The sequence below is a fragment of the Heterocephalus glaber genome, unplaced genomic scaffold (assembly GCF_053883595.1).
Source record: "Heterocephalus glaber isolate CG9 unplaced genomic scaffold, H.glaber_assembly_v1.0 deba00000281, whole genome shotgun sequence".
Lineage (NCBI taxonomy): Eukaryota > Metazoa > Chordata > Mammalia > Rodentia > Bathyergidae > Heterocephalus > Heterocephalus glaber.
The window spans coordinates 11,170,872-11,198,531 of NW_028258139.1; the positions used below are offsets into that span (position 1 = coordinate 11,170,872).

A 27,660-nucleotide genomic window follows, 5' to 3' on the forward strand; every position below is an offset into this window, starting at 1 on the left:
AAGAAAGAAAATGCCAACATTTTCATTTAATTACCATAACAATTCTTTTAACATTACCCTCATTTTATGGGTGATAAAAATCAAGGATAGAGCATTTATATAGCTTGCTCAAATTCACCCCTAATATAAATGGTGTAGCAAGGAATCTTATTTAGGTTTTTCTGATTATAAATGTCTTTACCAGGTTATGTTGCTATTTTAATAAAGAATTCCTATTACATGATGTTAAACAAAATAAGTCAATCATAGTAGGATAAACATTGCATGATTTCACCTCCATGCATGAATTATCTAATAAAATAATCAAACTCATGGAATAAAAGAGTAAATTAGTGGTTGCCAAGGACTAGGGTAAAAGGAAATGTGGAATTACTAATTAATAGGCACAATGTCTCAATTATGCAAGATGAATATATTCTAGAGATCTGCTGTACAACACTGTCTTATAATAAATATATATGGAATATTAATCTGCCAAAAAGAAGAATGAAATCACATCATTTGTCAGAAAAAGGGTGGATCTAGACATAATGTTAAGTGAAATAAATCAGACAAGGAAAGTGAAATATTATATGGCTTCTCTTATAGGAGAAACCTAAAATACAAATAAATTGAGTAAAATAAGGAAGAAATGGTAGTAAAGACAGAGCAGACTTCTTGGAGAACTGGAAGGGGATCAAAGGAAGAAGGGGGCAGGGAGTGTAAAGAAGGGGGAAAGAGGAATGGAAAATGACCAAGAAATGATATATGTATATGTACACATGTATGTATGTGTGCACCAACCCCCTCAAACAAATGTAACTATCATGTGTCACAAATATACACTAATAAAAGTGTGTATTTAAATTGGGCATAGTGGCAAACACGTGTAATTCCAGATACTTTGTGAGACTGAGTTAGAAGGACTGCAAATTTGAAGCCAGCCTGGACAACTTAATGAGATTCTGTTTCAAAATAAAAAATGAAAAGGGCTTGGGATGTAGCTTAGTGGTAGAAAGCCCCTGGCTATGATCCCCAGTACTGTAACAAACAAAAGTATATTTTATATATAATATATATTTATAACTTTAAAAAAACCTATATACAGTATTTTTTTTTTGTGGTGCTAAGAACTGAACCCATAGCCTTGTAATGCCAGGCAAGGTCTCTTCTGAGCTACAACCCTAACCCTATAATACCAAATAAGGTTTTTACTTTTTAGTTAAAAAACAAAAAAAGAGTTCATAGGTATAGTTGTGGTTAAACTTGAAAACAAAGGTAGTTCTGTCTAGTAAGAATAATCCTGCGACCCATACACTTTCTCCATTTCACTCATTCCTTTGGTTAAGTAGTATTGCATAACTTCCAGGCAAACTGAGACATTGACACTGAAAACATTTTCATGTACAGAGCATATAACAAATTGTAAAGTGTAGTAAAGTGGATTTAGAAATAAAGCCATCTGGTTCCTGGGTACCCCGAAAATTAGTAATTCTTTTTATCTCATTAATGCAGTTTAGAGTTGTGACTTTATTGGCAATGATCTGTATACTTTGAAACAAGTAATTTAAACTTTACAAATTCCTTGTGGTTTGACTAACTACACTGTGGTTCATGTCCAGAAGGAAAAGGAGGTAATTTAGAAGGGAAGTGGACATATGAAACTTACAAAATACTCAGAATGAAGTTGGTGAACACCAACGTTTCATAGTCTAAAATACATTCTTCAGTAACACATTTTTTATGTAATAAAACAGAATTGATTTATAGGAACTACATAAGTGGCCTGAGCTTTTGACCGGAGGAAATGCTTAATCTGACAATGGATGGCCCACACATTTAACTTTGCTTCTGTCTTTTGTTAAGATAACTGAGCTTCAATAGCAGTCACATGGAAGAGTGTTAAGCCACAAAATGGAAAACTATCATTTGAATATTCCATAGGATATTCTTTATTCTACATGGGTACTGAACTCTGAACAAGCAGTACTAACAAATGGAAGATGTAGATCAATTTACATCACAAAAATGATTTGTTTAACTACTCTGCAGTTGGAAGAGAGAGAAGATCCTCCTGGATGCCAGTATCATCTTCCACTGTCTCTACACTCCACAGTAATTATAAGGAATGGCAGATGGCCTACACCAGCAGGCTTCAGTCAACACCAAAGGGATAATGACAGTCTAAATATATCCACTAATCACTTGAAAAAAAAATGTTAAGTGGCGAAATGAGCTTAAAGGTGAAGGAGTTCAAGATAGTCTGTCTATGCATAGTTTCCTCTTTATTGTGGTCATCTGTACCCTTTTGGGAAGCTCAGACACTGACCAAGCTGGAATGAGTGTGCTTTCTCAGTGGCTGCATTTCTGTGCACCAAAGGTCAGAATCACAAACTTGGCAGGCAAATAGTAGATCAATGAAATATAGATTAACTGGTTAAACTGAGTCAACAGCTCTTTTACTGAATGAAAAATACAAAGATGATGTGATCTGAGTTCTATTTTGTGCTTAAGAAAAGCACCTATCATAATATGAAATAGTAAAAATCATTCCATATTCCAAACTCTTTCATAAATGATATGTTTGGGCAGCTAGTATGACACAATTAATGTCTGGGGTAAATGTCAACTCAAATTATAACATGTAACAATTCAGATTTAAAATTTCAAAATGTTAAAGGTTATGCCAATGTGGCACAATGACTTCTTAGTAAGATATATAATTTGAAGTCTTTTATATTATAATTTAAGTAGATTTTATTATACCATTTAAATACACACACACACACACATTTTTAACACTGAGGAATGACAATAAGCTATGTACTAAAAAGACTTAAACTCCGCGTCCCAAGTATGGCTCTTATTCTCTAAAACACAGTTCTTAACCTCTAAAAATTCCTTAACACATGATCATGGTTTTGTTCTTCTCATTTGGAAAATTATACTCTTGATATTCATTTCTACATGCATATTTGCCAAAAAGGGCAACTTACAGTCAAGAGAATAAAAATTATTATATATCATATATTTAATCATAAATTCTGGATAATGGCAGTATCTTCTGTGGATTTATTAGATTTTATTTTTTAAAAGAGCTAGAGATAGTACTGTGCTCTTGGTTATAATTTTGGTAAATTTTAAGTAGATACTATTGGAACTGAGAGAAAACTTCAATAAACCTGTAGGCTTCACTTGCTTTTATTGCCAATTTTCAAGGTCACATTGCAAAGCACTATACTCCCATTAGCTTTGATATTGATAACACCTCTGAGGTATGGGTCATGATGGTAATGGTTGCCTAAGTTGTTTTTTATGAAGGTAGAAATGGCTCGAACCTTTGGAAACCGCTAATCCTTATGAGGGAACTTTTTATCAGACAGCTAAAAACTACCCTCATACAATGCTAATGTCACCATTTTTTAGACATGTATCCTATGAAGAGCCATTAAGTTTTACTATGCATGTGCAGACCACTTATTTCACTTTTCTTTACTCCCAATGACCTTTCTCAATGCCTCTGATCACCCAACTTCTTTCTGCAACAAACAACCCCCCCAACTCCTATCCTTAGGGAGGCAGATTTGAGACTTGGGGCTGCCTCTTGAATGAACTCTTTCTCTTTTGCAAAACTTGTTCTTTTTTTTTTTTTTTTTTTTTGAGAGCACTGCCCTTCTCTTTTATTTTTTCATAAATTGGGTTTACTGGTACAGAACAGTGTCCTTTGATGACTGATTCCTGATCTAGACCTTGGCTTCTCAAACTGTTGTTGATCAAAACATGATATGATTCTATTGAGTTCCTTTTCTGGTGCTTCTCTTTAGTGGTCTTCTCTTTTTAAGTGCATTATTTTCTTACTCAGAAAAAAAGTGTTCCACTTCTGGAATTAAAGTTTTGCATGTTCTAAAGTTGATTTTATCCTCCCTTCTCCAGCATGCTTGGTTTGGCATGATTGACACAATGCATGTACTGGTTAGCCAGAGCAGAGCAGCTGAGGGTCTGGTGGGTGTTCTCATGGTAACACTGGAGGATTTTGGCCTGCAGATCAGCACAGACGGGATGATAATCATACTGCTTGAACTTTGCTTCTACTTCTTCAGCAGCTTTCTGATATTGCTTAGTGGTAACTTTGTAGAATTCCGAACTCCTCTCTTCCAGTCGAGCCAGCTGCTCTTTGTAGAACGCATCCCACTTCTTTTATCATTCGGTCGTTCTCTTCCAGCTGCTTAGCCAAGTGAGCGTTCTTCCTCATTTGATATCGTCTCTGGAAGGATAGCTCTGGTTAACTGCTCATTGGCTGCAGTCCTCTCTCGGTCTAGGTCCTTGCTTTTCTTTAGTTGTTTCTGATTCTCAGATTCCTTCTTGGATTGCTCCAATGCCAGTTCTTCAGCTACTCTTCTTTTCAATTCTTTATGAGAATCCGGATGCCCTTCACCATAGTGATGTTCTCAATCTCGTACTTAGGGTCGAAAGGTGATCCAGCGTGTGCCGGCGGTCCCGTGATTGGTATATTGTGTGGTAGGCAAAATAGGCTTTGTTTGATAACACTATGGGGGAGAAAAACCTCCTGAAAACATTTTGGAAGAGAGACAAGGATGTGAAAGCTAGTAAATGTAATAGCCATAACTTTGGGGGGTAATAAGAAAAAACGGTTGTTTCCCTAATATATCTGATAGAAAAGACCACATGATATATAGTTCAACTTACATAGTTAAGCTTCATTCAGTACACTCGAAAGTGTCTAAACTCAAAACCTATTAAGAACACTTGGTTTTTCAGAGGGAATGGAAATCAGAATAATAATTTAAAAAGCAAATTGTGAAAAGAATATTATTTTAGTAGCTGCCTACTCCATACAATTACTTTGTAAAATGATATTTTCTGATAAGAGTAATACACATTCAATAGAGAAAAACTGAAAGTCAAAGGAAACTATAAAAAAGAAAATAAAAATTACCAGAGGTAATTCATTTTTAATCAAAGTCAATCACTTGGGATCTAGAAGTCACCTATTATAATACTGATACGAATATTTCAAAGAAATTGAACCTTAATAGAGTTTAATCATTAACTGAGAGCAGCCTCACATAGACTTCACAGAAAAGGGAGACCTGCCAATGTACATTCTGGCTTCATTTCCCATGAGCCCTAAGGGAGTAACATGAGCACATAAAATGTGAAAGGTAATACATGCATGCTGTAAGTCCAGAGCAAAATAAAAACTTCAATGCTCTTCCTGCCAAATTCTCCTTGTTCTGTTTGTGTCTTTTCCTCAGTTAGAAGAAAGAAAGAAAGAGAGAGAGGGAGAGGGAGAGAGAGAGAGAGAAAGAAAGAAGGAAAGAAAGACAGGAAAGAAGGAAGGAAATGTGGACACAAAACCTTTCAAAGTGATTAGTAACCCTCTCTCCCATTATACGATGAACATGTCATATTACTGGCATAATGAATAGGTAGCAGAATTCCAACTTTAAGTCATTAGAGCAGTCTGTTCATTCAATCCCTGGTGCTTTCAACAACCAGACCAGTTGAACCTGCCTTTTGACCTCAAACTCTAATAGAATCAAGATGTCTCTGAAAGTACTCTGCTTTGGCATTTGAGCTTCAGGAAGTAGTAAGACTATTCCTTTGTCCAATTTTCCCTTTTAGGCAAATTTCAGAAACTAGAGACAAGTATCAAAGGCAAATGAAGCTCAAATTCTTTTGATAATTTCTAAATCCTTAAGAATACAATATTAGTTGCCTATCATCAGTAAATAGTCTGTAATCAGTGTTGGAATGATGATGGTTAACAATCCAGGAGTGAGCCCTAAATGTGTATGGTTCACAGAAATGCATGACAGAAAAGGGAGTATGCATTAAGTGGTGTTATCAAGGTTTACTATTCCCTCTTTCAAGCAGGTATTTTAAATCTAATGATTGCATAATCGTGTTTCATAAATTCCATAATCCTGAAAGATCACTAAAAAGGTCAGATGAAAATGAGAACAAGATTAGTTGCTTTGGTGATTTTAATGCCATAGACATGTAGTCATAGTTTAATTTACTCCAATTTAGGTTAAATCTGAACTCTAGATTCTCTAATTGATGGATTAAATAAAACTTTGATTCTGCTACTTTTTTTTTGGTACCAGGGATCAAACTCGGGACCTTGAGCTTGCAAGCACTGAGCTAAATCCCCAGCCAATTCTGCTACTTTTTAATTCATTATTTAGCCAATTAGTTATCCAGAGTATGTAATAAGTTACCAGGATATATCTTCTACTCCTCTGTTTTATTTCCTGAAGAAATTCTTCTGACTATGATTTTCTCTTACTTCCCTTGCAAAGGTTTCAGACTATGGTAGGTCCACTACCATAATTAAGCTCTGTGAAAACCATAGTCTGTCGGTGAGTGCCTGTGGGAAAACCAGACTGAAGTGCACGATTTTTCAAACACTGGTCCCTGAACATTTCATTATGTCTTCTCTTGGTCACTGTTATTCAGATACCCAAAAATGTCTTTACTATAAAATGTCAACACTAAATCAATTCCTTCCACCTCTACAAATTTCCCTTTCCATGGTAACAGAGCAATTGCTTGGTCCATAGCCTAACAACATTTAAGGAATTTGATTTCTTTTTTGCTCTTCATGGTCAATATTCAAGTTTTATTGGTTTTCCTTTCTAATAGTGTTTAGTGTATCCACTGCTACTGAGTTTTTCTTTTTCTTTTTTTTTGATTTGTTTTTTGAGACAGAGTCTTGCTTTGTAGTTCAGGGTGGCCTTGAATACACTATGTAGCCCAGGCTGGCCTCGAACTCACAGCAATCCTCCTGCCTCAGCCTCCTGAGAGTGCTGGCATTATAGGCATGCACCACCACTCCTGGCCCCATTGCTATTGTGTTAGCACGGTCACTATCACAGTCACTAAGATCCTTTTATTTTGGCCCTATATTATTCTTAAAGCCTCTTCTCTTATTTTCTAATTGCTCTATAATTTCTAAATTGCTTATAATACAAATGCTTTGGCCCAACATTCAGGACCACCTACATTTTTCCAAACCATTTCTTTCTGCCTCCCATGTCTATCACAAAGTTTCTACTTGTTTTCACTTAGGTTTCTGTTATACTTTCTACCTGAAATGCCTGTTGCTTCAAGATCTGACTCTTTCTCTGACTGCTAATTTCCTTCTATTCAGCACTTTACAGTTTGGATTTTAACATCAGGAAGCTGCTCAGTAAATGTCCTTCTATTCTTCTACATGTGCAAGATCTGCTTCCGCAAGTATAGTATGTTATGGTCTATCATTATATAATATTTAAATATTTCTAGGAACTTGTCTTTCAATTTATTTGCTGATTAATTTTTAGTTTTAATTTTAAAAGTGTTTAACAGTTTCTAATTAAAATACTCATAACACAAAATTTACCTTTTCTTGTGTGTATGTGTGTGGGGGGGGGTTCTGGAGATTGAACATAGGGTCTTGTACATACTAGGCAAGCACTCAACCAGTAAGCTATATCACAAGCTCCTTTGTTTCTTCCTTCCTTCCCTCCTTTCGTTTTCTTCTTCTTCCTCCCTCTTTCCCTTCCTTTTGTTTTTGACAGGGTCTTGTTATGTAGTCCAGGTTAGTCTTACACTCCTATGTAGCCCAGGTTGGCCCTACATATACTTCCCCCAACTCTTCTTTTTGGTACCAGCAACTGGAACTCAGGACGTTGTGCTTGCCAGGCAGGTGAGGCACCACAAACTTATTTGGTCCTCTAGTTCAGACTCCTGAGTACTGGGATTACAGGTATATGACACAATGACTGAATCTAAAAATCTTATTTAGTTATTGTTGGCCTAAGGAGGCAGTGGGAAAAGCCATTATCAGCTGGCCTAAGCAGATGCAGAAAGGTCAGGTAGAAAAGTACCACACAATGGGAGCTTCTCTGGAATCCTGAAATCCTACCTTAGCAAGTTCAGTTATAAGATACAATCTATGACAATAGCTTCTGTGGTGGTAAACTAGATACTATATGACACAGAATCTCTGTAAATGATTTGTTTTCTACCACTTGGTGTTAAATTATCCCTTATACCGAAAATCAGCTCAAGAAATGGGAGGTGGTATTTATAAAGAGTTCCAATATTTGATTAATATTCAAAAGTGTCTAATCTTCTATAGGGTTGTAATATGTATGAGACCTGCAGAAGTACTCAAAACAAAATAAAGCAACCTGGAGGTAAGGTCTAAAACAAAGAAAGTAAAGCATAGAAAAACAGAATGGCTTTAAGATGTTTTGGAATTCATGTCCTTTTCCATGAATATTTTAAATAAAATTTAGTTCCAAGCTATACTACACTGATTAGTTGACAATAATCAATGGCTTTTAAAAACTGTATCTTTTGGATGTGCTTTTCTTCTTTCATATATTTAAAAAAATGTTTTTGAGGTACCAGGGATCTCAGGGCCTTGTGCACGCTAGGTAAGTGCTCTACCACTAAGCCACACTCCCAGCCACATCCTCGGGGTTTTTTTTGGAGGGGGAGGGTACAGGGGATGGAACTCGGGACCTTGTGCTTTTGAGGCAGGCAGCAGAACCACTGAGCTAAATCCCCGGTCCCATCCTCAGTTTTTAATGGATAATCACAGTATTATAAATGTTATATTGTGTGGCCCAATGGTCCATACTTCTTGGGAGCCACTTTCATGAAAACACATCATGAGAGATTTTTATTCCATATGTATGACTGTAGAATCTTCATTCAAACTAGGTTTTTAGATCTGGGTCTTGTTCTTAGTGCTTAAGATTAAGAAGAAAGCAAGGATCTAGGTATTTAAGCATAGTTCCAGCTTGGAACTTCCTCAAAAGGTGAGGGAGGGATCCAAAACTCATTTCACTGAATCTCGAATTCTTCTTAAATTTTTTTATTAGTACATTTTAGATACACATTTACATTTATCATTGGGTACTTGTACCTGTACATGATGTATCTTGGTTCTTATTTTTTCCCCATTTCCTGTGCTCCCTTCACCCCCTCCACCCTTCCCTATGTACAAAGACTTTGTTTCCATTTTTTCCTTTTCTCATAGTTTTTCCTTTCCCTTCTTTCCTTTTGAATCTCTAATTCTTACAAATTGTTTATTAGTTTAATACAAATGGGCAATTTTTTTTTCCAGGCCAGAGACTGAAACAGAATATCTTCAATTTAACTGGTCCATTTTTGAGAACCCTTTACTCACTTTCTATGCCCATTTTTAGAAGTCTACATTTACTGCCTTTATAAAGCCTTCTCAAGCTACTCTACTCCTCGTATCTTTCATTTGTCTAAGCACACAAAACTTTATTATCTGTACACATAATGTTTTAGAAGAGATGCTGCTTGCAGACTGAGGAGTCTTTTTAAAGCAATTGTTTTCATATTCAAACCTTGAGTATTCAACTAGTACATAAATTTTTTGAATACTGGACTGTATCTTCTGTACTTCACTGTATCCTACACATGTAAGATCTTAACTTAGTAGGTACTAAGTACATTTCAGTCAATTAACTAAAAACTAGTTTACTCTAGAAGTAAATTCTTGGTCTACTATATCTTAGCTAAGATGAGGAAGCTCATTTACCTGAACACAAGAGAAAAGAAACAAGTTAAGTGATTGTTAGTATTTCCTATTTTAGATGCAACAAAGACCCTCCAATAACCAAATCAATTTTGCTCAATGTATAAATTATTAATTGATCCCAGAAAGAAAACATCTGTCTACATTATAAGCTCATCTAGAGGTACTGCTATGTTCACTCTTCTTTATTCCCATCTTTTATCATGCACGTGTGATATTGGGGACTGAACCCAGGGGCACTCTACCACTGGGATATATCCCTAATTTTTATTTTGAGACAGGCTCTCATTAAGTTGCCCAGGTTGGCCTTGAATGTGTGATTGTCCTACCTTAGTCTCCTGGATAGCTAGGGCCACAGACATGTGCCATCACATCTGGCTATGCTGACTTTTTTTTTGGTACTGGGAACAGAACCCAGGAATTTATGCTTGAGAGGTAGGCGTGGTGCCATTGAGCTGAATCCCTGGCCTTATGGTGATCTTTTAAAGAAAGAGCAAATGCTCTTGAAGATAACCAAGTCTATCAGTTTTTCAAAAAAATCACTTAAATTTAGTCCATTCATATTCATCACTGCATTAACAGGAAAAACATCCTTAAGAAAATATATAAACAAAATGAAAGAACAAGGAGCAAGTGTTTTAATTACTACAGATACAAATACTGTAGAAGTGTACTAAAGCAATGTAAAAACAGAATCCCAGGGGCCGGGGATTTAGTGCAGTGGTTGCCTGCTGTGCAAGCGCAAGGTTCTGAGTTCGATCCCCGGTACCAAACCAAACCAAACAAAACCAGAATCCCAAGCAACAGCATCAGAAGCTTTCAAAATTGATATTAAGCAAGTTACAAAGCCAGCAACTAAGAAAAATAATTTAACAACTTTCTAGTTCATTTCTAGGTTATTTTTATGTGCTGAGCTGCAGATCTAGAAGAATGAACTGCTTTACTTATTTAATAGCCTTTGACGTGATGCTTAGAATCCTAGTGTCATAAACAAAACATGATACAAGTTATCAGTTATCAATACGTAGTGTCTACTACGTGCCAGACAATGTGCTAAGACTACTGATAGACTGAAACAATGGTTTCATAAAACTAAGTCTACTATAAAAGCTGGACAGTAAGCAAAGTTATGCTAATAACTAAATAATAATAACATGCAAATTTCTCTTTGCTCCTTATGCTTAGACACTACAACACACTTCAATAAGCTCTAATTACTTCTATAGATAATATCTGTATGTCAAAATGTTTGAAAATTCCTTCTTTGTTAAATACAAAGTAAAACAAATTAAACTTTAGCCCAGGTTTCTTTTAAGAAAACCTGAGACATCTAGTTTTAAATGTCACATGTAAACAACAAATATATGTATAGATTCCTTCAATATAATATGAAGGGAACCGCAGTTTATGACAAAACATTTTGATAGAGAAAAAAAGCAACAAAAGTCCAGTTCAGTAAGAGCCTACAGCAGTTTAAATATATATTCTTTTCTAGAAGCATGCTGAATTAAAAAAAAATTTAGCCAGTTTATTACAAAGAATACATATGAAGGAACACACAGGCTAAGATATGAATGAAAAGGTATCCAGAGCACAGAGGAGGCTTCCAGGCTGCCATACCACTGCTCCCAGCACAGAGGAGGCTTCCAGGCCACCAAACGATCACTCCCAGCACAGAGGAAATGAGCTGTGGGGGTGCCAGCACCACACAAACACACACACACACACACACACACACACACACACCACCCCCTGTTGAAATGAGAAGACAAGTAAACAAGTCTCAAAAACAGGCTTCCAGATCACTTATAGCAACCCCAAAGGGAAATGAGATGGAACACTCTGATACTCAGCTACCTGGACTCCCTGAATTGGCAACCAAAGAGGATCTGGAAAAAATGAAAGCAGAAATAATTTCTCAGACAACAGCAGAGATTGTGCCCATAGTGCAAGGCATGATTAATAAATCTAGAGAGGAGCTGGAACATGATGGAATCCCAACATAGGAAACAAATGGAATCCATACCACAGATGCAAATAGATTTCCAGGACATGAAAAACTCCACTGAAAGTATACACAGCAGAATGAGCCAATGTGAGGACAGAATTTCAGATATAGAAGATAAGATTGCAATTAGTGACCAGGAAAAGAAAAACTGCTTCAAAATTGTAAGGGACCACTAGAAATCAATCCAGCAGCTGCTAGACAATGCAAAGAAGAATAACGTAAGACTGACTGGAGTCAATGAAGAAACAGGAGAGAGTGCAGACAACATCAAAAAACTGTTCACAGAAGTGATGGCAGAAAACTTCCCAAGCAGGGGAAAAGAACTTGACATACAGATAAGTGAGGCATGGAATCCAACTAGACTTGATCAAAAAAAATCTACACATAGGCATATAATTGTTAAGACTGCAGAAACCCAACAGAAGAACAAAGTTCTACAAGCACTTAGAGAGAAAAGAAACAAATCAAACCCTCAAGGCAAGAAGAGCTTGGAATGACGTATTCCATGCCCTAAAGGAAAACAGCCTCCAATCCAGACTGATGTACCCTGCAAAACTATCTTTCAAAATTGATGGAGAAATAAGATACTTTCATGACAAAGAACACGTTAGGAACTTCACAAATACCAAACAAGCACTCCAAAAAATTTTAGACATATCATAGGAAAAGACAACGAGGATCAGATCACAATCCCAGGAAACACAGCAGAATGAATCCACTGGGTGCGACAAGAAATTAAAGGCAAAGGGGGAGAAAAAAAAAGAAAACAACAAAAAGAAAATGTCAGGACAATGATAGGCCAATACATATTAGTTATAACCATCAATGTTAATGGTCTCAATTCATCAATCAAAAGAAACACATGGGCAGAATGGGTCAACAAGCAAGATCCAACAATATGCTGCATACAAGAAACACACTTAATTCAAAAAGAAACTCACAGACTGAAAGTTAAAGGGTGGAAAACAATATTCCATGAAGCAGGAACCCGAAAAAAAGCAGAAGCAGCTATCCTCTTTGCAGATCCAGTGGATTTCAAACCAACACTGATTAAGAGAGACAAAGAAGGACACTACAATCCAACAGGAAGAGATGACAATCATAAATATATATACAGCACACTAGCATGCCCAACTATATAAAAGAAATACTAATGGACATGAAAAGTCATATATGCACTAATACAATAATAGTGGGGGACAATACCCCACTGTCACAAATAGATAGATCACCTAGACAAAAAACAAGTAATGAAATACTAGAACTCAATTGAACTCTTGAACAAATGAACTTAAAAGATGTTTACAGAGTGTTCCACCCCACAAAATCAGAATACACATTCTTTTCAGCTGCACATGGGTCGTTCTCCAAAACAGACCACATACTCACTCATAAAACATGTTTAAGTAACTGCAAAGGAACTGAAGTTATCCCCTGTATATTATCAGTCCATAGTGTGATGAAATTGGAGATCAATAGCAAAAGAAACTGCAAGAATTTCATAAATACTTGGAAATTGAACAACACACTTCTGAATAAACATTGGGCCACAGAGGAAATTAAAGAAGAAATCAGACAGCTCCTTCAATTAAATGACAATGACAGTACAACATACAGGAATCTATGGGACACAAAGAAAGCAGTCTTATGAGGGAAATTCATAGCACTGAATACTCATATTAGGAAAACAGAGTGAGCCCAATTAACCTGATGCTGAACCTCAAGCTTCCAGAAAAAGAAGAGCAGGACAAACTCAAAGCTCATACAAGGGAGGAAATTATAAAGACCACAGCAGAAATCAATGCAATGGAGACTAAGAGAATACAAAAAAAAAAAAAAAATCAATGAAGCCAAGAGTTGATTCTTCGAAAGAATAAACAAAATTGACAAGCTGTTAGCCAACCTTATCCGAAAAAGGAAAGAAAAGGCCCAAATCCATGCAATTAGGAATGAAAACAGTGAAATTACAACAGAACCAGCAGAAATCCAGAGGATCATCAATACCTACTTCCAGAACCTATATGCCAATAAGATGGAAAACACAGAAGAAATGGACAGATTCCGAGATATGTATGAATTGCCAAAGTTGAACAAATAAGACCTAAAAATTCTAAACGACCCAATATCAATCAATGAAATAGAAAATGTAATTAAAAACTTACCAACTAAGAAAATCCTGGGTCCTGATATCTTCACTGCTTAATTCTACAAGACATTCAGAGAGGAACTACTGCCACTACTCTTTAAACTCTTCAATGAAATTGAAAGGGAAGCAATACTCCCAAACTCATTCCTGGAAGCAAGCATCACCTTGATCCCCAAACCAGAGAAAGACTTAACCAAAAAAGAGAACTATAGGTCAATCTCACTAATGAACATAGATGTAAAAATTCTTAATAAGATACTGGCAAATAGAATGCAGAAGATCATCAAGAAGATCATACACCCTGACCAAGTGGGATTCATCCCAGGGATGCAGGGATGGTTCAATATATTCAAATCAATCAATGTAATACACTGTATCAATAGAGCCAAGGACAAAATCCATATGATCATCTCAATCGGTGCAGAAAAAGCATTTGAGAAAATCCAACATGCATTTATGATAAAAACCCTAAAAAAAATTGAAATAGACAATCTCTACCTCAATCCGATAAAAGCCATCTATGAAAAACCAACAGCCAATATCATACTAAATGGTCAAAAACTGAAATCCTTCACACTAAAATCAGGAACAAGACAAGGATGTCCACTATCACCACTCCTGTTCAATATAGCTTTGGAAACATTAGCCACGACAATTAGACAAGAGAAAGAAATAAAAGGAATAAAGATAGGAAATGAAGAAGTCAAATTGTCATTATTTGCAGATGACATGATACTCTATATAGAAGACCCCAAGAATGCCACCAAAAGTCTACTAGACTTAATAACCAAATTCAGTAGAGTAGCTGGATACAAGGTCAACACACAAAAATCAATAGCTTTCCTCTACACGAAAAACAGACTCACAGAGACAGAAATAGGGCAAACAATTCCTTTCACAATAGCATCCAAAAAACTGAAATACCTAGGAATCAACCTAACAAAAGAAATCAAAGACCTCTTCTCTGAAAACTATAGCACTCTGAAAAGAGAGATTGAAGATGATATCAGAAAATGGAAAGACATCTCTTGCTCCTGGGTAGGAAGGATCAACATAGTGAAAATGGCCATACTTCCAAGACTGCTATATAGATTCAATACAATCCCAATTGAAATCCCAACACCATACTTCACGGACCTTGAGAAAACAATCCAAAAATTCATTTGGAACAAGAAGAGACCCAGAATAGCAAAAGTAATTCTAGGTAGCAGAGATACGGCAGAGGGTATTGCAACCCACAACTTGAAACTATACTACAAACCTACTATGATAAAAACAGCATGGCACTGGCAAAGAAACAGACCTGAGGACCAGTAGAACTGATTAGAAGATGCAGGAAATGTCAGGTAAAAGGGTCGAAGACCAAGACCAGACCAGGCCACAACAAGCCTTTATTATGGGAACAGATCTTCCGGGCTGTCTCTGAACAAAGGAGAGACAAAAGCCATATGGCCGGGGCAGGGAGAGTCTTTTATAGAGACTGGGGTGGGGTTTGTAGGGGCTGAGGTGGGGCTGAGTGAGGTAGTGACTAGGGAATGGAGGAGCCGGTGATGTCACTAAGTGGTAGGAGGTGAGCGAGTATTGGGTTACTCTCTAGGCGGGAACAGGGGCATACTGGGAAGAAAGGTTTGTTCTTTGGTGGGTGCATGATGTTACACAGGGGAGGGGGCAAGGCACGATAGGAAGAGGGCAGCTACTATACATAATAGCTGCTGAGGTGGTGGGAGATCTGTCAGAAACAACTCCAGATAAGCCGCCTCTTCTTCAACAAAGGAGCCAAACACCTTCACTGGAGGAAATATAGCCTCTTTAATAAATGGTGCTGGAAAAATTGGGTTTCAACTTGCCAAAGATTAAAACTAGACCTATAACTCTCACCATGCACTGAACTAAAATCGAAATGAATTAAAGATCTAAAATATTAAAACAGAAATGCTGAACCTGCTGGAACAGAGGTTAGGTAGAACTCTTGAAGACATTGGTGTAGGAAAAGATTTTAGGAACCAAACCTCAGTTACTCATGAACTAGCACAAATAATCAACAAATGGGATCTCTTCTTATTAAAAAGCTTCTGCACACCAAGAGAAACCACCAACAGTGTGAAGAGACAAGCCACAATGTGGGAAAAAATATTCACCTGCTGTTCCTCAGACAAAGGTCTACTATCTAGAATCTATTAAGAACTTAAAAAAATCAGACCTCCCAAATTTAAAGACCCAATCAAAAAATGGGCATCTGAAATGAACAGACATTTCTCACACAAAGAAGTAGAAATAGCAAATAAACATATGAAAAAATGCTCAACCTCACTGGTGATTTGAGAGATGCAAATGAAAACAACCCTGAGATTCCACCTCACCCCAGAAAGAATGGCTGATATCATGAAATCAACCAATAACAAATGCTGGCAGGGCTGTGGGGAAAGAGGAACCCTGCTCCACTGCTGGTGGGAGTGTAGACTGGTGCAACCACTGTGGAAATCAGTATGGAGATATCTCAAAGAACTAGGATTGGAAGTCCCATTTGACCCTGCAATTCCTCTCCTTGGTATCTTCCCCAAAGAATTAAAAGAATCATACCACAGTGATATATGTGCACCCATGGTTATAGCAGCACAATTTGTCATAGCTAAAACTTGGAAGCAGCCCAAGTGTCCATCAACTGGAGACTGGATAAAGAAAATGTATTTTTTTAATATAATATAGAGTAGTACTCAGCCATAAAAAATAAGAAATTAGAGACATCTGTAGCTAAATGGATGCACAATGAGTCGATACTGTTAAGTGAAATACATAGGACACACATGTATAAATACCGAATAGTTTCTCTAGTGTGAGAAACTGAAAGTGTAAATAAGGACTAAAAGGTACAATAGATAATGTGAAATAGGAAGAAAAGGGGCAAAGGGGAAGGGGAAGTGGGAGGGGTAGGAGAAAAGAAAGAAGGGAATGGAATTAATATGAGAAAATGGAAAAATGGAAACAGTCTTTATAAATAGGGAGGAATGGAGGGGTTGAAGGGAGGGCAGGGGAAGGGGGAAAAATAAGAACCAAGAGAGATTATGTAAAGGTGCAAATTTCCAATGATGAATGTCATTATATTGTATACCTAAAATATACCAATAAAGTAAAATTTTAAAAAACCCCAAACAACAAGAAAAACGAAAACGTATCCAGGTTCCATGCCCTTTCTCGGTGCACCATGCTCCAGGAATCTCTACATGTTTAGCTATCTGGAAGCTCCTTGTGGTGAAACCAATTAATTAATTGTCATGCTAGGGATAGAACTCAGGGCTGTGAGCATGTTAGGCAATTGCTGTACCACTGAGCTTCATCCCACCTCCACATCAGAATTTAGTTGTCATTGTAACATCATTAAGAAGTGGGACCTTTAAGAGCTGATTAGACCAAGAGGGCTTTACCCTCAGGAATGGATTATACTCTTATGAAGGTGGTTCCTTATAAAAGGATGAGTCCCTCTTTCTTTTTTTTTTTTTTTTGGTACCAGGGATCAAACTCGGGTCCTTGCGCTTTCGGGGCAGGCAGCAGAACCACTGAGTTAAATCCCTAGTGATCCCTCTTTCTTTTGTCCCCCTGTTCCCACTCTGCCCTTTTGTCATGGGATGATGCAGCAATAAGGCCCTCACAAAATGCTGCCCCCTTGACCTTGCATTTCCAGTCTCCAGAGCATGAATCAGAAAATTTCTGTTCATTATAAACTGCCATTTCTGTGCTATTCTATGACAGCAACACATAATGGACTAAGAGAGAAGTGTATTAGTTTGTTTGCTGCAAAGTCATTGTTGTCTCTGGTGGGTGCAGAAATATTTCTAGGATTCACTTATTTCTAGAAAAAACTCATGAAACGAAAATGTTTTATTTGAATTAAAATATTATTCAGGTCTCACTATGTTACAATAATTGGCCCTCATTTTAAATGGAAAATTGTCTCCATTTTCCAAAGAAGTTACTATGGCTTCTCTTTTCTTCTTCCTGGTCAAAATTTTTAGACCTCCAATATACTATCAATGACATTTTGGTTTCCTGATTCCAAATCGGCAGAGTAAAGACCTATCAAATTTCTCCTCCTTTAGAAAATCATTCTCAAATATTAGGATAACAAAAAATAGAAACAAACTATCTTTGTTGACAAAAGAACAAATGTTGAATAATAATATATAATGAGAAAAAGAATAAAGAAATTATAAATTACTTGGTACATGAAAACCAATCCAGAATACCTATAAGAGGGAAATAGCCATCTATGAGAGGGCAGTAGACTTATTGTGCAGAACCTGAGAGAGGCTCAAGAATGATTAGGTCTATAGCTGTGGGAATCAACATAACTTACCATATTGTATCAGATTTGCTTTATAATCTCAACCACGAAAGAAGTTTTTGAAAATGGAAGTCTATGCTATACTCCTGATCTGAATCTGAATTTCTGGGACAAACATCAATACTTTGAAAAACATCTCCAGGTAAGTTTGAGACTCACTGATTTATAGGAAGATGAACAATTTAAAAGACAAACAGTGAAAAAAATTAGATATCCTTGATTTCCCACATCCTGACCAAAAATGAATTAGCATTTGAATTTACTCTTCCAAATTAAGTACACAAAAACTTTCAATTCCACAGTGAAAATGGACACAGTTAAACTCTTAAATCCTGATGATGCTGCAGACACTTGCAATATGACTGTTACTGGATTCCAGAAATATTATGCAGAGAAGATTTTACATCTGCCTCTATCCCACAAACGATATATATATATGGTTTACAACATCTTGTAATACATACAAGGGCAAACTTTCTCTCATCTTTGTGAAAAGAGCTATCATAAGACAGACAAACTTAGGATCTCTGTTTTCTACATTTTGCTTTTAAACATTTTTAAATTTTAAAAAATTTATTTCTATTAGTACATATGTGCAATATATAATGTTAACATTCATCATGGGGAGTTGGTACATGTACATAACACATAAAATACTAGAAAACCAAGGGAGTTTCTGTTGGGGATTTGCTCAAATCCATTCAAAATCCCCAGTACATTTTGTCTTAAATTCACAGATGTGTGTCAGAATTCTGGAGGCAGGGTTGGGGGTGGGTGGGTGAACAAAACTTAATATGTATCTAAGAGATGAAGCTAAGTGGTAGGTTTGCAGTAACATCTGGGGGTGGTTTGCATAAAAAGATTTACAGAAGCCTTTTCTTTCCTATTGTCTTTACTATATACATATGTCCTTTCTGCCTTATGTTTGGTAGCCTAAGATGAACCCAAAATTTCAGAATAAAATCTTCCCATATGCAGAAGTAGTCTCTTCAAATTAAGGAACATTTGTTATATATGTACACTTTGGGGGTACATTTGTTATTTTCTTTTTGTCTTGTTCTCTTTAGGAAGTCTTTCTAAACAAAAACAAAGTCTTCTTATATTGTTTCTCAGAATGCAAACTCCAGAATGCCTCCATTTACTTCAGTAATTACTTTAAGAATTATTGACTGTTTTCAGCTATTAATTCCTATACTTTGTCACTGTCCCACTGTTTACCTAACCTTTTCCAGTCTCAATGGATAACACATCAAGACCAGCTGTCTACACTATGCTACCCAGGGGCAAGCTTGTCATTTCTTTAGTTCTCATTGCATTCTAGGTCTGTTTGCTATGACATTTGCTAGAAGAATGGCAGGGTGTTATGGCATTCAGATTTTTACTTCCTAGCACAATCAAAAGCTGTGTCTTGATCTCTTAAGACAGCCAACACTATATGACATATCTAATCTCTGAACTTTATCATATCCACCTTCAATTCAGCTGATCTGTAACTCAACTATAGTGCCTTATTAGTGTCTTCCTCATTGAGCTAATTCAGTTTTCCATTCTGCCTGTGGCCAGGTAGGTCAGTGATCAGAGCTAAGTATAATAGAGACCAGATGCTTTCTCTTGGTAATTCCAGTCTGCTTCATAGTCCAAATTTCAACACTAGCACAAACATAATTACCCTCCAGGTCAGCATTTCTCCAAAATGCCTCCCATGGAAATGTAGTAAGTGATAGAAACAAATGCCCTATGAAAAAAGATTTGAATGGTCAAATATATCTTTTATTTGGGGAACACTTGTCCTAACAGCACTGCTGTAAAACAGAAGAGCTTTTTATGGTGTAACTATACATCTTCAACAGGAGGGTATATGTTAATCAGGCTTCGGCAAAGTACCATCTGGAACCAGATCTGACCCACTACCTGTTTATGTACAGCCTAAGAGTGAAGAATGGTTTAACATTTTTAAATGGCTGGAAAACTTAAGAAAATATTTTTATGACAATACGATATATAATGTTTTGTGAAATTTTAATTTGTGTCAAAAATGTTAATGGAAAACAAACATGCTTTTTTTTTTTTTGGTACGGGGATCAAACTTGGTTCCTTGTGCTTGCAAGGCAGGTGGTGGAACCACTGAGCTAAATCCCCAGCCCTCAAACATGCTTATTTGTTTACATGTATTTTTGGTTTGCTTTAGTATTACAATAGATTTGATTACTTGTGACAGAAACTGAATGGCCCACAAAGCCCAATAAATTTACCATCTGGTCCTTTACTGAAAAATTTTTCATCCCTAATATAAAGCATTTGCTAAAATTAACTAACCATGGAACTCTACTTGTTTTTTTTTTTCCCCCCTGAGTGAAACATCTATTAACACCTTGAGGGATACTAGTATTCCAGAAAGCAGTTTGGAAAATGGTGATTTAAAGATAAGAGAATGGGTAACAGATCATGAATGTACAGGGTAAAAATCCACTATAATTAATGTTGCTAGCATTATTACAATAGGGCCAGATACAACACTTGGCACCTTACATGGATTAAGTGATTGAATACTTACTACAACCCTATGATTTTGGAAGGAGAGATACCTTGTCAGCATTTCTATGTCTGGCACTGGTCTGAATTAAAGATGAACATGAGAATAATCAGCATAAAGATAACTGAAATCACAGGAGTGCAGGAGATCAGCAAGATAACGGAGGGGGTACAACACTGGTGGATGAGAAATTATAAATAAAAGGAGAGTAGTCTTTCAGGTAATAGAAAAAAAGGAGAGAGTGGTCTCTTGGAAGTCAAAGAAAGTAAGTTTCAAGAAATGAGATGGTCAAGACAAAGATGCAAAATTTCCATGGGATTTAGCTTTTAGAAAGTTACCGGTTGCCTTGGAAAGTAGTTTCAGTGCTGACAGCAGAAGCCACACTAAAAAGGAAGGGGAAGTAAACAGCAGCGAAAAGAGTGGAAAGATCTAAAATAAGTCTTTGAGGATTCTACAGGAAAAAAAACAAACAAACTGGAAACATATGCACTTAACATGAGGGCTTATAGATGAAAATCATTGTTGGATTTTGTTCTATTACATTACTGCCAAGTGGACTTCCAGCCTATGCTTAAACACTTTTAATGAGACAGAACTCTCCTAATCTCTAGAATGCTGTCCTAAAGCAATCTATGCTGGCTTGGATAATCTTTAACTCTCAGAAAATGACTTTGTAAAACTGATCCTCAAAGCTATCTTTATGTTAAATTTATTCATGTTTCCAAATAATTCTCCTTTGAATATATGGTAACATTATTATGTCTGTTTAGTATAGCACAACTGTATCTCAAAAATGTGACCAAGGTACTATGGCTTAATTTAGTTCTTCCCCAAGCTCAAGTATACTGAATAAAAGTTTTATTGAACAACTTACGTTATGCTCTAGGTAACTGAAAAAGGGTGGCATAATGAAGCCTGGTAAGCCCTGAGAGTACTGCAAGGCAAAGTGGCTATTTATCAATAGTTAAACCACAAGGAAAAAAGAAAAAGAACTGTTTCATTTTAAAAGGTTATTTGTGAATATAACTTAAAAGTCAAATTGGAAAATAAGCCCTCTACAATTCAAGTGGTTAATCGTATCCACCTGGAAGTTCCTTCCTTTATACTTCATTAATAATGTTCCTTCAGGGTAAATGTGTGCAGATCCTGGCAAGCAGCAGTGTGGACCAGAGCGGTGTGGCTGCAGGCAGATCCAGCCAGGGCCCTGCCCCAAGCCCAGCAGTGTGGGCACACAGGGCCAAGCCAAAGGCCCATCTGGAAAAGAGCTGCACAGGTACACAAGCATTAGCCAGAGGCCTGCCCGATATCATTGGTAAGTGCTTGGAGGCCCTAGCCAGAAATCTGCTCAGACACCAGGGACTGGGATGCACAGCCCCCAGCCAAAGGCCCTCCCAGACAACAGCTACATAGGGCGGCAGGCCCTAGCCAGAGCCACACCTAGATACCATCCCAAGTGTGCACAGGCCCCAGCCAGATGCTCACCCAGACAACAGGTCTGCTCAGGGATCCAAAAGGTAACCATTCTGAACCTAGGAACTGGTACACTGGTGAGCAGCAGAGAAAAGGCCGCTCAGTGGATTGCTGAGAATTGAAGACCACTGGGTGAGCAAAAGGTTGCCTCAACAAAGGCACAGGAGGTTGCATCTGCTGAAATGAGAAGACACATAAATAAGTCTCAAAAGCAGTTTTCCAGATCACCAAAGGCAACTCCAGAGGGAAATGAGATGGAACAATCTGACACTCAATCACCTGGACTCCCTGAACTGGCAACGAAAGAGGACCTGGAAAAAATGAAATCAGAAATAATTTCTCAGACAACAACGGAGATTGTGCCCATAGTGCAAGACATGATTAATAAATCTAGAGCAGACACAGATTAAAAAAAAAATAGAGAAGCTGAGGAACATGATGGAATCCCAACATAGGAAACAAATGGAATCCATAAAACAGATGCAAACAGATTTCCAGGAGATTAAAAACTCCACTGAAAGTTTATGCAGCAGATGCTATCAAGAAATCAACCAATAACAAATGCTGGCGCGAGTGCGGAGAGAAAGGAACCCTTCTCCATTGTTGGTGGGAGTGCAGACTGGTGCAACCACTGTGGAAATCAGTATGGAGATATCTCAAAGAACTAGGAATAGAGGTCCCATTTGACCCAGCTATTCCCCTGCTGGGTATCTTCCCCAAAGAATTAAAAGAATCTTATCAAAACGATATATGTGCACCCATGTTTATAGTGACACAGTTTGTAATAGCTAAAGCCTGGAAACAGGCCAAGTGCCCATCAAGTGGAAACTGGATAAAGATGTGGTTTTTTTATAAAATGGAGTACTACTCAGTCATAAAGAATGAGAAACTAGTCCTTTATAGCTAAATGGATGCATATTGAGGCCATACTCTTCAGTGAAATAAATAGGACACACATGTGTAAATACCAAATAGTTTCTCTAGTATGAGAAACTGAAAGTGTAAATAAGGATTAAAATGAATAACTGATAATTTGAAACTGGAAAAGGTCCAAAGGTGTAGTGGTGGAGGGAAGGGAAGGGGAAAGGGAAGGGAAAGGAAAAATTATGAGAAAAGAAAAAAAATGGAAACGAAATCTATGTAAATAGGGAAGGGTGGAGGGAGTGAAGGGCACATAGGTAATGGGGGAAAAAATAAGATACATCATGTACAGGTACAAGCACCCAATGATAAATGTAAATGTATACCTAAAATGTACCAATAAAAGAAAAGAAAGTTTATGCAGAAGAATGAGCCAATGTGAGGACAGAATTTCAGATACAGAAGACAGGATTGTAATTAGTGACCAGGAAAACAAAATTTTCTTAAAAATAGTAAGGGACTGTGTTGGGGAAAAAGGAACCCTGCTCCACTCCTGGTAGGAGTGTAGACTGGTGCCACCACTGTGGAAATCAGTATGGAGATATCTCAAAGAACTAGGATTGGAAGTCCCATTTGACCCTGCTATTCCCCTGCTGGATATCTTCCCCAAAGAATTAAAAGAATCATACCATAGTGATATATGTGCACCCATGTTCACAGCAGCACAGTTTGTAATAGCTAAAACTTGGAAGCAGCCCAAGTGTCCATCAACTGGAGAATGGATAAAGAAAATGTTGTTTTTTAAATAAAATGAAGTACTACTCAGCCATAAAGAACGAGAAATTAGAGACATTTATAGCTAAATGGATGCATATTGAGGCCATACTCTTAAGTGAAATAAACAGGACACACATGTGTAAATACCAAATAGTTTCTCTGGTGTGAGAAGCTGAAAGTGTAAATAAGGACTAAAAGGTGTAATAGATAATGTGAAATAGGAAGAAAAGGGGAAAAGGGGAAGGGGAAGTAGGAGAAGTAGGGGAAAGGAAAGAAGGGGATGGAATTAATACAAAAGATGGAAACGAAGTCTTTGCAAATGAGGGAGGGGAGAAGGAGTTGAAGGGAGGGCAGGGGAATGGGTCAAAAATAAGAACCAAGATAGATTTTGTAAAGGTACAAGATCCCAGTGATGAATGTCATTATATTATATATCTAAAATGTACCAATAAAATTAATTTAAAAAATGTTCCTTCACTAAAACAGAATTTTATATTGTTTAATTTAAACATGTCTTTTTAGTATAGAAATTTTTGTTGAAAAAGAATGTACATTTTATAAATAATATGTGTTAGATTTTTAAAACATCAAGAGAATGAGAGGATAAGCCACGAACTGAGAGAAAGTATTTGTAAAAGATAGATCCAGTAAGGGACTAGTATCCAAAATATTCAAAGAACACTTAAAAAATCAACAATAAGAAATAAGATGGTTAAAAAAATGCACCAAAGACTTTAACAGTAACCTCACCTAAGTTATATACAGATAGTGAATAAGCACATGAAAAATGCTCCACATCATGTCATCAGAGGAATGAAAATTAAAGACATGAGACACAAATATATACCTATGAGAATGCCTAAAGTCCAAGATACTAACACTGCCAAATTATGGTAAGAAGGTGGAACAACAAGAACTGTTATTCACTGCTGGTGAGAATGCAAAGTGGTACAGCCACTTTGGAAAACTGATAGTTTTGTACAAACTTAAACACATGCTTACCCAAAGGAGCCAGAAACTTAATGTCCATACAGAAACCCACACATGATGTTTATAAAAGCTTTATTTATAATGGCCAAAACTTGGAAGCAATCAAGATGCCTTTCAACAGATGAATGGGAAAATAAATGATACATCCGGACAATAGAATATTATTCTGTGTTGAAAAGAAATGAAAGATTATGTCACAAGAAGACATGAAGCAACCTTAGGTGCATATATTATTTTAAAAAGCCAATCTGAAAAGGCCACATACTGTATGATTTAAACTATTCAACACTCTGGAAAAGGCAATGATGTGAAATAATAAAGAACAGTGGTTGTCAGAAGTATGGAGGGATGTATAAGCAGAGCACAGAGGATTTTTAGGGCAGTAAAACTACTCATATAACACTTCAATGACAGATGCAAATCATTACGTACTTGTCAAAACCTAGAGAATGTATGCCACCAAGAATGATCCATGATGCGTGATGTATTAACATAGGTTCAGTAATTGGCACAAACATACCATTCTGATAGATGTTGATACCAGGAGATATTGGGGATATGTGTGGGAACAAAGTACATGGAAATTCTCTGTACTTTTTGCTCAATTTTTATGTGAATAGAGTACAAATCTAATTAGTTAAAAAACTGAAGTCACAATTAGTTATAAGTTTTATTGAGAGGATGAAAAGGTAGAGAAGATATTTGAGAACAACATATCTGACGGGAGTAGGATCTAGAATATAGAAAACTCTCAACATTTAACAGCAAAATATGCAGAATCAATATTGTGAAAATAGACAAAAACTGATACACACATCTAATGAACTTTCAATTAAAATACCAATAGCATTCTCATCACAGAACTAGAGAAAACAGTCCTAACAATTCATATGGCAGTAGAGGAGATACAGAATAGCAAAAGCAATCCTGGGCAACAAAAGAAAAGCAGGAGGCATCACAATCCCAGATTTAAAATTATATTAAAAAGCTGCAAAGATAAAAAGAAAACCCAGCATGGTACTGGCACAAAAACAGACGTGTGGATCAGTGAAACAGAATAGAGGATGGAGAAACAACTCCAGGAACACTTAGCTATCTATCTCTGACAAAGGGGCCAAAGATCTTATGCTGGAGGAAAGATAGCCTCTTTAACAAACAGCGTTGGGAAAACAGGTTATATCAGCGGTGGTGAACCTATGGCATGCATGCTGCTGCTGGTTGTTTGTTACCAACGAAAGCTCTAAATGGTTTGTCATCACTGGGCTATACACTTGGAGAAGACTGAAGCTAGACCCATATCTCTCACCATACACTAAACTAAAATCAAAATGGGTCAAAGAACTAAATCTTAAAACAGAAGCACTTGGGCCGGGGATTTAGCTCACTGGTTCTGCCACCTGCTTTGCAAGCACAAGGTCCCGAGTTTGATCCCCAGTACCAAAACCAAAACAAAACAACCCCCCCCTCCCCCAAACAGTAGCACTTAACTGGCTGGAAGATAAAATAGGTAAAATTCCTGAAGACACAGGTGTAGGCTATGCTATGACTTTCTAAACAGAACTTCAATGGTACAAGAAATAACATCAAGAATCAACACATGAGATTATATCATATTAAAAAGCTTTTGCACAGCCGAGTAAACAACCAACAAAGCGAAGAGACAACATACAGAATGGAAAAAAAGGACTTCCTGGAAGATGGCAGAGCAGAAAACAGCAGCAAATCAGCCTCTCCAAAAGGCTGACACTTTGCAAAGTGTATTTCAAGGCAAGACTGATCAGAAGAGACAAAGGCCACTACAAACTTGTTAAAGGAACAATCCAAAAGGAAGAGATAATAATCATAAATATATATATGCACCAAATACAGAGTACCCAACTATATAAAACAAACATTAATGGATAAGAAAAATCAAATAAGCACTAATATAGTTGTAATGAGGAGACCTCAATACCTCACTGTTACAAATAGATTAACTAGACAAAAAAAAATCAACAAAGAAATATCAGAGCTCAACCAACCCTTTGAACAAATGGAGTTTAGTAGATATCTACAGGGAGTTCCACCCCACAATAGAATACACATTCTTATTAGCAGCAGCACATGGGATGTTTTCCAAAACAGGCCACATACTACCTCATAGAATTTGCTTAAGTAAATGCAAAGGAACTGAAATTACCTAATCCATATTATCAGATCATATTGCAATGACATTGAAAATCAATGGGAAAAGAAACCACAAAAACTTCATAAACACATGAAAATTAAACAGCACTTTCCTGAGCAACCAATGGGTCACAGATAAAATTGAAGAAATTAGACAGCTTCTACAATCAAATGATAATGCCAATACAACACACCAGAACTTATGAGATGCAAAGAAAGGAGTCCTATGAGGAAAACTTATAACAATGAATTCCCACATCAGATAAACAGAGCAAGCTCAAATAAATAACCTAACATTGAACCTCAAGCTTCTAAAAATTATAAAGATCACAGCAGAAATTAATGCAACTGAGACTAACAAAACAATACAATTTTAGTATATGTGTTGCTGAAGCAAGCAACTAACAATACAAAGCACCAATGAACTGAAGAGTTGGTTCTTTGAAAGATTAAATAAAACAGACAAAACGCTTAGCCAATCTTATTAAAAAAAAAAAAAAGGAAAGAAAAGACCCAAATCCCTGCAATTAGGAACGAAAAAGGGCAAATGGACCCTGCAGATATCCAGATCATAAATACCTATTTCAAGAACCTATACTCTACATGTCTTTAATCTGTTGAGAAGGTTCTGTGCTACTTCTGGGTTCCTGATAGCTTTTACCATGAACAGCTGTGGAATTTAGTCCAATACTTTTTTTCCAACTAGTGACAGGATCATATGGCTTTTTCCTTTCCTCTGTTTAAATGATGACTTTTGGGGGTGGATCGTCCAATGCTGAACCAACACTGCCATCCCTATAATAAA

General features: G+C 36.8%; 1 protein-coding gene and 1 pseudogene across 28 annotated transcripts in view; both read right to left on the bottom strand.

Moving 5' to 3' along the window:
- The window catches only part of Erc1 (ELKS/RAB6-interacting/CAST family member 1), a 510,100-nt gene that overhangs the window by 82,983 nt on the left and 399,457 nt on the right, over window positions 1–27,660 (bottom strand). The window lies entirely within an intron of this gene.
- LOC110347666 (MICOS complex subunit MIC19 pseudogene) lies at window positions 3–9,200 on the bottom strand (annotated as a pseudogene).